This window comes from Acinonyx jubatus, chromosome C2 (genome assembly GCF_027475565.1).
Source record: "Acinonyx jubatus isolate Ajub_Pintada_27869175 chromosome C2, VMU_Ajub_asm_v1.0, whole genome shotgun sequence".
NCBI lineage: Eukaryota > Metazoa > Chordata > Mammalia > Carnivora > Felidae > Acinonyx > Acinonyx jubatus.
The window spans coordinates 150070856-150081648 of NC_069384.1; the positions used below are offsets into that span (position 1 = coordinate 150070856).

The 10793-nt window shown below is 43.6% G+C and overlaps 1 protein-coding gene and 1 pseudogene across 9 annotated transcripts in view; one reads left to right on the forward strand and one right to left on the reverse strand.

Annotated features, from left to right (window-relative positions):
* Positions 1-8801, reverse strand: part of SLC22A14 (solute carrier family 22 member 14) — a 29766-nt gene extending 20965 nt beyond the window's left edge. For 4 of the 9 annotated variants that reach the window (XR_003414429.2, XM_027040698.2, XM_027040694.2 and 1 more), the window contains exons 1-2: positions 8662-8801; positions 1332-1525 (exon numbers count right to left, since the gene is read on the reverse strand). The gene's annotated coding sequence lies outside the window, so the exon portion shown is untranslated. Of the gene's footprint in view, positions 1-1331; positions 1526-5317; positions 5458-8661 lie in introns of those variants that run through there. The other 5 variants (XM_027040697.2, XM_053221672.1, XM_027040695.2 and 2 more) reach the window with 5 other exon arrangements.
* LOC106966695 (small integral membrane protein 19-like) lies at positions 3592-4684 on the forward strand (annotated as a pseudogene).
* Positions 8802-10793: the final 1992 nt, after the last annotated feature.

Here is a 10793-nt window from a genome sequence, read left to right on the forward strand (position 1 = left end):
AGAGAATCTACCCTCCTTCCCAAAAATATCCCAAAAGGGAAGCTTTAGAATTATTCCCTTTAAAAATTAAAGGGAAGACAAAAGTGTCCACAATCACCCATTCAATATGGTGCTGACAGCCCTAGCCAGTGCAATCAGATAAAGAGAAATTGAAAGCATAAAGATTAGAAAGAAGAAAATAAAACCCCAAAGAATCTATAAATAATTAGAAACAAAAGGAGAAATTAGCAAGCTAGCTGAGTATAATGTGAATATGTAAAAGTCAGTTACAGGCGGGCACCTGGGTGTCTCAGTCAGTTAAGAGTCCAACTCTTGGTTTGGGCACAGGTCGTGATCTCACGGTTCGTGAGATTGAGTCCCGGGTTGGGCTCTGTGCCGACGGCATGGAGCCTGCCTGGGATTCTCTCTCTCGCTCTCTGCCTCTTTCCCTCTCTCAAAATAAAAACCATCTTTTTAAAAAGTCAATTAATTACGTGTCTGTAAACCCCAAACCATTAAATTTGTAAAAATATACCATTTTAATGGGTAAATGTTCAAATTCACTTGACATTAGAGAAATGCAAATTACAATAATACTAAGATAACATTTTTTCCCTATCAGATTGGCAAAAATTAAACATTATGATGACGCATTTTGTCAGTGAGGCCGTGAGGAAACAAATTCCCGTTGCTGATGGGAATGCAAACTGGGACAAGCCTTCTGCAGGATAATTTGGCAACTCCTACTATTGACCCAGCAACCCAGCCACGCTGAGTTGCTTAAATCTCGCGTGTTCTTCTAGGACCTGCGTGTGTGACTGGCCCTCAGCTGGCTTCTGGGAGCTGAGTCCTGGGCTACAAACTGATAAGAGTATTTTACATGCTTGGAACTTTGAACCACCCTGTACCAGCCCGTCTACGTGTCTTGTGCCTTATGGGGAACATACCCTTCTTTCCTAAGGGCTGAAATTGAGTAATGAAGTTTCAGTGACTACAGTCAATCATGAAGGTTCTGTGTGCCTGTGTGACCAACCCCCAGTAAAAACCTCAGTTCTCAAGCTCAAGTAAGTTTTTCTGGCAGAAAAGACTTATGTTGCCACTGTTCATTGCTGGGGGAGTAAGGACATCGTGTGTAATTCTGCTGGAAGAGTACTGTGGGAAGCGGGTGCCTGGTTGCCCCAGCCTGCACCCAATGCATCTTTCCCCTTTACTGACCTTGCTTTGTATCTCTTTGCCGTAATCATTTTAGCTGTGAGTATAACAATTTCTGAGGCCTATGAGTGCAGGAAATCACAGAACTGGGGGTGGTCTTAGAGACCACTGACACTTGACGGAACTATAGATGCACTTACTTTTTGACTCGGCAATCCCACTTCTAGGAATTTACTCTGCAGATACACTTCTGACGGTAAGAAAATACATAGGTGCGAGATTACTCACTGCAGCTTTGATGGTATTACGAAATATTGGGAACAACATCAATGTCCATACGTAGGAGAGTGGTTGAATAAATGATGGTGTATCTGCCCAGTGGAATATTATGCAGCTGTAAAAAAGAAAGAGGAAACTTTCTATGAACTCATGGAATGATTTCCAGGCCATACTGGTCAGCAAAAAAAGCAATGTGCTCAAGAATATGTATTGTATGTTACCCTTTTATAATAAACGGAGATATAAGGTGATATAAGGTGTATGCTCATTTGTGGGGAAAAAAAATACAGGGCAGGTAAGTCGCAAGCTAATGAGATTGTGTATCTATGAGAGTGAACATATGGAAACAGGTGAAGGGGCTGAAGGGAAGAGGGGGAGGGACACTTCTCTAAGTATAGCTTTTTTTTTTAACAAAAGGAAAGTAGATACATTATTGTCGTTACAAACATTCTCATGTTCATTACATCATTTCCCCCCATCTTCCTTTGCCCACTTATTTTTCTCCAGAGAGCTTGTTGCCGTCTGGTTTCCAGTTTGTATATTTATATAGCTATGTATGTATGTATTTATTTTAAAGTTTTAAATGTTATTGAAATCCAAGTTAGCTAACATATAGCGTACTGGATGATTGCAGGAGTAGGATTTAGCGATTTATCACTTACATAGAACACCCCGTGCTCATCCCAACAAGTGCCCTCCTTAATGCCCATCCCCCAATAAGCCCATCCCCCCACCCAACACCTCTCCAGCAACCCTCAGTTTGTTCTCTGTGTTTAAGAGTCTCTTATAGTTTGCCTTCTTCTCTGTTCTTATTTTTCCCTCCCTTCCCCTACATTCATGTGTTTTGTTTCTTAAATTCCACATATGAGTGAAAATATATGGTATCTGTCTTTCTCTGACTGACTCATTTCACTTAGCATAATACCCTCCAGTTCCATCCATGTTGTTGCAAATGGCAAGATTTCATTCTTTTTCATTGCCGAGTAGTATTCCATCATATATATACACCACATCTTCTTTATCCATTCATCAGTCGATGGACATTTGGGCTCTTTATATAACTTGGCTATTGTTGACAGTGCTGCTATAAACATTGGGGTGCATGTGCCCCTTCGAATCAGCATTTTTGTATCCTTTGGATAAATGCCTAGTAGTGCAATTGCTGGGTTGTAGGGTAGTTCTGTTTTTAACTTTTTGAGAAACCTCCATACTGTTTTCCAGAGTGGCTGCACCAGTTTGCATTCCCACCAGCAGTGCAAAAGTGTTCTCCTTTCTCTGTATCCTCACCAATCTAAGTATAGCTTTTAATATAATTCTGACCCTTAGAACCATAGCATGTTTCACATACAACCCCTCCTTAAATAAATAATTAATCAAAAGGAATCAGGACATGGCAAAAATCCAAATGGCAAACCTAACTATTGTAAACATCATAACCACATTGAAGGGGATGGAGAAGAAAAGAATTAATCTACATAACTTTATGTCGATGATATTATAAAGCTGAAGATAAGGGGGCGCCTGGGTGGCGCAGTCGGTTAAGCGTCCGACTTCAGCTCAGGTCACGATCTTGCGGTCCGTGAGTTCGAGCCCCGCGTCAGGCTCTGGGCTGATGGCTCAGACCCTGGAGCCTGCTTCCGATTCTGTGTCTCCTTCTCTCTGCCCCTCCCCCCTTCATGCTCTGTCTCTCTCTGTCTCAAAAATAAATAAATGTTAAAAAAAAAATTAAAAAAAATAAATAAATAAAGCTGAAGATAAGAATTGTACAAAAATGTATTCTAGTTAGGGCATTTGTTTGTCACAGGGATATGAATTTGCAGTTCTGAAACTATCTATATACCGGAATTCAGCAAATAAGCAACTATATTATAGATAAGAAGAGCTAGCTTTCTCTTAGAGAAAAGAGTTACAACCAAGGACAAAGGAAGACTAGAATGAAGACCGATGGTGTTGGACTAGACTCAGAGGCACCAGTATGAACCCATGACTTCAGATACATATTGATACATAAGAGATACGTTGGATATATATTTTGTAGCCTTGCCCATTGAGATGGCCTAGAGCAGTAACACCCTAGTAGCAATGATCACACTTAGTTCTTAGGTCTTGGTTTCCAAGTAAAAGAATGAAGGTTCTTTGGAGAAGTGGTTGGTTCCAGGGCTGGAGCAGGGAAAGTGCAAGATGAGGGGGTATGCACTGTGCTACCAGAAAGTAAGGAAGTACCCCCGAAATGACAGGAGCACATCAAAAGGACACAGAAGCCAACCAGAAGAAGTCCCCAGTAGCCAAACCTAGGACAATGTTAGCAAAAAATAAATGACTGTAATAGATTATAACCCATAGACTAAATATACCTGAGTCCGTGGTGATACAATAGTTGAATTAACAGGAGAAAAGGGACAGTTCTTTCTTACTGTAGGATTTTACACTAATAATATCGAAGGAATGATGGAAATAGAAAATCGCCACCGTTGTAATTGTTGCAAGCAAGAAGCATTGAGGGCTGTATAAAACTACAGGATAAAAATAGGAGAAATAGGTATGTGCAGAGTTTCAAAGTATCTCCCCACCTGACACTTACCAACTACAAAGGGAAAATAATGACTTTATAATGAAGAAACTTGGTGGACACCCTTCAAACAAGTGATCGAAGTTAAAATCCCAGTAACAGGGCACACTGGGGGTACCCCCTGATATCATGCACTAAGAAGGGTACATCAACACTTCTTGCCCAAAATGCATAGCGCTAAATACAGTCATGAGGAAACACCAAACAAATTTAGGGACATTCTACAAAATAGCTAGTTACAACTTTCCAAAAGTGCCAAAGCATGAAAGATGAAGCCCTAATTTTTTTCCAGGTCGGAGGAGACTAGGAAGACAAATCAGTGCAGTGTGGGATCAGCCCAACTCTAAGGGAAGGAGCCAGGAGCAGTCCAGTCACTTGCTGCCTTCCAGCCTGGAGGTTAGGGGGTGATGGATGCCAATGGCTCTATCCATTATGGCCTTCACAAGGCCTAGAATGAAGCCACCAACTTTTACTGGGTCAGGGTCCTTATCGGCTTTGGGCTCTTAATGTGGGTCAAGAGAAATAAAAGGAAATTATGAGAATATTCAGTGGGCCGCCTACAGCAGAAACTTGGTCAGAGCCCAACTTTTATGACACGATAAGCCAAATTCGTTTAAGATAGCAACTGGGAATGTATTCCATTTCCAGGCAGTCTATCAGCAGCTACAAAACCAAGCTAACACCATGCAGCTCTCATTGGAATGATATCTCAGAAAAGGAGCAACATAAGCGATTATCATTAAACAACGTCGTAGGAAACTCCGGATTCTACTAAACCATGAATAGCATTTTTTAAAAACTTCTGTCTTGATAAAATCATTTACTTGTGACTTTTCAATTTTTTTGTGTTTTGTTTTGTTTTCTAAAATTTCATCTTTGAGGGTGCCTGGGTGGCTCTGTCGGTCACGTATCCGACTTCGGCTCAGGTCACGATCTCACAGTTCATGAGGTCAAGCCCTGTGTCAGGCTCTGTGCTGACAGCTCAGAGCCTGGACCCTGCTTCAGATTCTGCCTCCCTCTCTCTCTGCCCCTCCCCCACTCACACTCTGTCCCTCTCTCAAAAATAAATAAACGTTGAAAAAAATAAATAAAATTGCATCTTTGGGGCGCCTGGCTGGCCTAGTAGGTAGAGCATGTGACTCTTGATCTTGAGGTCGTGAGTTCAAGCCCCACCTTGGGCATAGAGCTTATTTTTAAAAAGTAATAAAAATAAATAAATAAAATTGTATCTCCAACTCATTTTTTGCACAAATTTTAAAAATGGTTTCAAAAAGCCTCAACACAAAGAGTCTGCACATACCTAGGAACATAGAATATAACCAGGGATGGGGATTTTACCTTTGACTTCTTCAGGATACAATCAATCAGGAATAAAAACACAGCTCTGGAGGAGAGTATCTGTAGTGCATGCCACTTTGACTTGAACATTTTTGCAGAATTAAAAAAACAAGCATCATCAGCATAACTTCCTCTATGATTATATTCTGTGATAAAGGTACCATGGATAATGGATTAATCTGTGTTCTTACCTGTTATTACCACTCTTTAATTGAATTAACTATCTCTGCTTCTTTAGAACCTGCACAGTAGACTATCTTTTCTTTCCTTTTTTTTTTTAATGTTTTTTAAAATTTATTTTTGAGAGAGAGAGAGAGAGAGAGAGAGAGAGAGAGTGTGTGTGTGTGAGCTATGGAGGGGCAGAGGTGGGGGAGGGGGCAGGGGATCCAAAATGGGCTCTGTACTGACAGCAGAGAGCCCGATGCAGGGCTTGAACACATGAACCATGAGATCATGACCTGAGCTGAAGTCGGACACATAATAGACTGAGCCGCCCAGGTGCCCCTAGACTATCTTTTCTACATCGTGAAGTATCCATCTGCTAATTGTGGAAGCTTTCTGTGGCTGGACTTTTCCTCCCTTAATTGTGTTCCCAAGAGTTTGTTCTCTTTCTTTCTTTCTTTCTTTTTTTATCCCTCTTCCATGGGAAGGGTCTTCCTTAAGCCATACTGGGGGGCCATGCTGCTGAATCAGTGGGCACTTCTGTATTGATGTTGGCAATGTTTTTTTGTCATATGACTATCAATGTTTACTGTAACTATCTGATTACTTATGCTTTATTTAGTATAATAAGCTTCCCTGAAGATTCTCATATCCTGTACCATTTTGTACTGTATATTAAAATCTTTTAACCTCATTTTAAAAAGTATTTATTTAAATAAAAGCTGGTTGTAGACAGTGGCAAGGAAGTTTGTCCAGGTGACTGTTCAAGAATAAGTTTTTAAACCAAAGTTATTCTTTATTTAAAGAGTTAAGAGTTAATGTTTCAAGCATTATTGCCTTTTCCTTTTATAATTGTAAGGTAAAGAATATAAATTTTAAATGAAAAGTTTGGGCCAAATAAAATAATTCAGGGAGATTGTATTTACTTTTTTCTTTTTTATAAGAGAGAGAGTGCAAGTCAGGGAGGGGCAGAGAGCGAAAGTCTTAAGCAGGCTACATGCTTGGTGTGGAGCCCAAGGTGGGCCTTGATCCCATGACGCTGGGATGGTGACCTGAGTCGAAATGAAGAGTTGATGTTCAACTGACTGAGCCACCCAGGTGCCACTGCATTTACTTTTAAAATTTAAGTATATCACTCAAAAATATGTCTGTGGTACAAGGTGGAATGTTGACCAAATGAAATAATTCTTTATTAACTCACAAATGAGTTTGATGTATCACCTATGCATAAAATGAGAAACTAACTGAAGGACTGAAACAGTTATAGTCATAGTCTGGGGGAAGCAGAGCATCCAGGGGACAATCTTAAACTTTGCTCTGCTCTTAGGGGAACTACTGTGTACTTCCAGGAGCAGAGAATATAATCAGAAACAGGAATGGTTTACTTATTGTCACTGATGTGTGGCACACAAGCTACACTATGCTGAATGATAAACCTGACCACTTAAAAATGAAAATCTTAAGACTCTTAAATACAGAGAACAAACCGAGGGTCAATGGAGCGTGGGGTGGGGAGGAGGGGGAAAATGGATGATGGGCATTGAGGAGGGCACTTGCTGGGATGAGCACTGGGTGTTGTATGGAAGCGATGAACCGTGGGAATCTACCCCCAAAACCAACAGTACACTTCACACACTGTATGTTAGCCAATATGACAATAAATTATATTTTAAAAATAAAAATAAAAAGCATTCTTTTCACCCAGAAACTGTATCAAAAGCTCCTGATATGTGTTCAAACCAGGGACTAGTACAATCCTTCATCCCTCGCAACCTTTTCTATCAGAACTGTCTTACTGTAAGTAACTCAAGTGTGTCCAGTTAAACTTTAATGTATGACAAAGTTTTATGTATAGTCATTGCTTATTAATAATTGTCTAACTAAGAAATGTCTAATCCAAAAGCGCTAACCCAATACATAGAAGGTACTCCGAAAAAAAAAGAAAGGAAAGAAAATCTTAAAAAAGAAAAACAAAACCAAACAAAAAAACGAGCCACAACTGACAGAATGTACTTGAAAACACATATTGCTGGGGAAATAATTAGAATCAAAATCTATAAAGTACCTTACAAATCAATAATAAAAAGTCAAGAGAAAAATGGGCAAAAGACATGAATAGGCATTTCAAGAACAGATTAATTCCGGTGGCCCACAAACGTATGAAGAAATGTTTAATCTCTTTAATAATGAGGGAAATGCAATTCAGGGCCATAATGAGATATTTACACTAGTTTGAAACTAGTGTAAGACTTAGGAAATCTGACAATACCAAGTGTTGGAGAGGGTCATCATTTCTGGCAGGATTATTCATTGTTCCGCTTTGAAAAACAATCTGGGATTGTCTTATACAGTTGAGTCTTTGCATACTTGATGACCCAGCAATTCTGCTTCCAGGTGTATACTCTGGGGAAACATTTTTATGTATGATCCAGGAAATAAATACCGAAATGTTCATGACAACATCAAATAGAAAAAATAAAGGAGCATAAATGCCCATCAACAGAAGAATGGGTAAATGGAAGCATATTTATACAATGGAATACAATACAGCAGTGAAAATGAATAAACTTTAGCTATATCCATTAAGACTTGACCATTTCTGGCTTCAAAGATGGAAGGGGATTAGGAGCCAAGCAATGCGGACAGCCTGGAAAAGCTGGAAAAGTTGAGAAAACGAATCCTCCCCTAGAGCCTCCAGAAAGGAATGGGGCCCTACTGACAGCTTGATTTTAGCCCAGTACGACCCATTTTGGACTTCTGACCTCCAGAACTATAAGGTAACAAGTTTGTGTTAAGCCACTAAGTCTGTGATAACTTGTTATAGCAGCTATCTGGAACTAATACAGTGTGTTTGTGTGTCAGGTTGGAGGGAGTGGAGGTGGAGAGAGGCTTCCCAGAGAGAATTTTGCTCTCCTCACAGAGACTGGGCTTTCAGGCATGGAGCCAGCTGTACTGGCCTTCCCCCATGGGGTCCCCTTCAGTGTCCCCCTCACGGGGCTCTGCCAGTCTGCAGGGCTCTGGAGCAACTGCTCCCTCAACTGATCCCACAGTTCCCTTGCCAGATGGACAGGCCCCAGGCAGTTGGCTCTCAATATACAAAAGAGGAAACTGAGACCCAGAAAAAGGAGGTAAAACCAGGAGCAGCACTGCATCTGAGGGCAGGAAATGACCAGATGCCACACCTGGGAACTCACACTTCCTGTGAGGGCAGCCTGTTCCTTCCACAGACTCGTCACAGGTGAACAGGCCCCTGCAGGCTCCTGTCCGCATCTGTGCTGAGAACGCAGCCCCACAATTGCCAGGTGTCATCATAATGGCCACCTTCCACCCCCACCCCACCCCACCCCCCCATCCCTCCTCCCCGGAGACAGGACCACAGTCAAAGCCAGGACCCACCTGACCACAATCCAGGCCTGGCCAGACCCTTGGAAGCAGAATCCTTGGGTTCCACTGGCGGCCGGGGACGAGTGTCACAATGGCCAGGTGGTCCGGGGGAGGGGGGGAGGAATGGTGGGGAGCAGTATTCGACCCCAGGGCACAGCTACCGCAGACCCCAGAGACAGAATGGGGCAAGGTGGGTGGAAAACCTCCACGTGCAGCAGCCCTAGGCCTCAGCGTCGACTGTTCTGGCCCCCCGAGCACCTGCCTTCTCCAGAAACCCTACCGAGGGGAATTCTCCCACCCTTTCAGACACCACTTGCCCCTCCCCTGTCCCCATGCCTAAGGCGGGGGGTGGGAAGGAGAGTCCAAGGAGCTGCTCCCAGACCTGAGAACAGAGGTGTAAACAGAGCGGAGGCCTGGTCCTCAGTGGCTTCATTTGAGATTGGGGGTGGGGAGGGGTGGAGAGAAGTTTAGGGAGCTGCCATAGGATGGTTTCTGCTTTCTCTGAAAGGAGGGAAGCCGTATGTTAGAAAGGAGGTAGGAGGGAAGGGAGCGATTCGGAGCGGAGCGTGGAAACGGCCACTGGTGAAGACTGGAAAATAAGCTGATGAGAAAAAGCTGGCAGGGAAAAGCTGGGCGCTGTTAAACCTGAGGCTGGTGGCCAGGAATTCACAGAATAGGCCTGCTGGGCGTGTGACTTTGGCAGTGACGGCAGCCCAGGGTTCAGGGAGAGAGAAGGCCAATAGTCGGGCTCGTTCGCTGCTATGGTGTTGCTAGCTAGCTGGTCGCAACCAGAGTGGAAGGGGGAAAAAGAAGGCTTTTGGCAACAGGGAGGAGTGGTGTCTCTCCATAGACGTGAAAGTGGTGGCTTCCTTCCTCTAGTCCTAGAAGAGAGGACAGAGGCGGAGAGAAAGTACCAAAGTCAGCAGACCAGGGGGCCCAATGAGGCTAAGGAGGGTGTTATGGGATTGGATGTTTGTGTCCCCCAAATGTATATGTTGAAGCTAGCCCTCGGTGTGATGGTATTTGGAGAAGGGGCTTCTGGAGGTGATTTAGTTTAGATTAGCTCATGAGAGTGGGGCCCTTGTAATGAGACTAGTGGCATTAAAGAAGGAGGAGAGGGGCACCTGGGTGGCTCAGGTCGTGGTCCCAGGGTTCGTGAGTTCCAGCCCTGTATCTGGCTGGCTAGCCATCTTGTGCCCCTGGCCCCTCCCCTCCTCTCCCTCCTCCTCCCCTCTCCCTTTCCCCTCCCCACCCTGCTCTTGTGTGCTTGTGCTCTCTCAAAAATGAATACTAAAAAAAATGTTTTTTACATTTATTTACTTTGGGAGACAGAGAGAGAGAAAGAGTGAGCAGGGGAGGGGCAGAGACAGAGGGAGACACAGAATCTGAAGCAGGCTCCAGGCTTCGAGCTGTCAGCATAGAGCCTGATGTGGGGCTCGAACTCATAAACCATGAGATCATGTCCTGAGCTGAAGTCAGACACTCAACTGACTGAGCCACCCAGGCACCCCTCAAAAATAGATATTAAAAAAAAAAAGTAGGAGGAGAGAGAGAGAGACTGTTCCTTCCCACTCCACGTTCTTGCCCCGAGGAAAGGCCATGTGAAAGCACGGCAAGGAGGTGGCCGGCTGTCTGCAGGCCAGGAAGAGCCCTCACCAGAACCCGACTCTGCTCACGCCCAGCCTCAGAAAGTGTGAGAAAACAAGTTTGTGTTTTTAAGCCACCAGCCTGCGGCACCTCGTTGCAGCCTGGGCAGTCCAAGGCAGACAGGAAGGAAGAATGGAGCAAACCAGCCGGAAGGATGGGGCTGCGGTCAGAGAAGGGGGTGTCTGAATTAGAGGCGCCTTCATTTACTGACTTCTACGCTAGGAATTGTTGAGATTTTGGTGGTGGGCGTGTAGTTTTGCAGGATGACAGCAGGAGCCTGGGT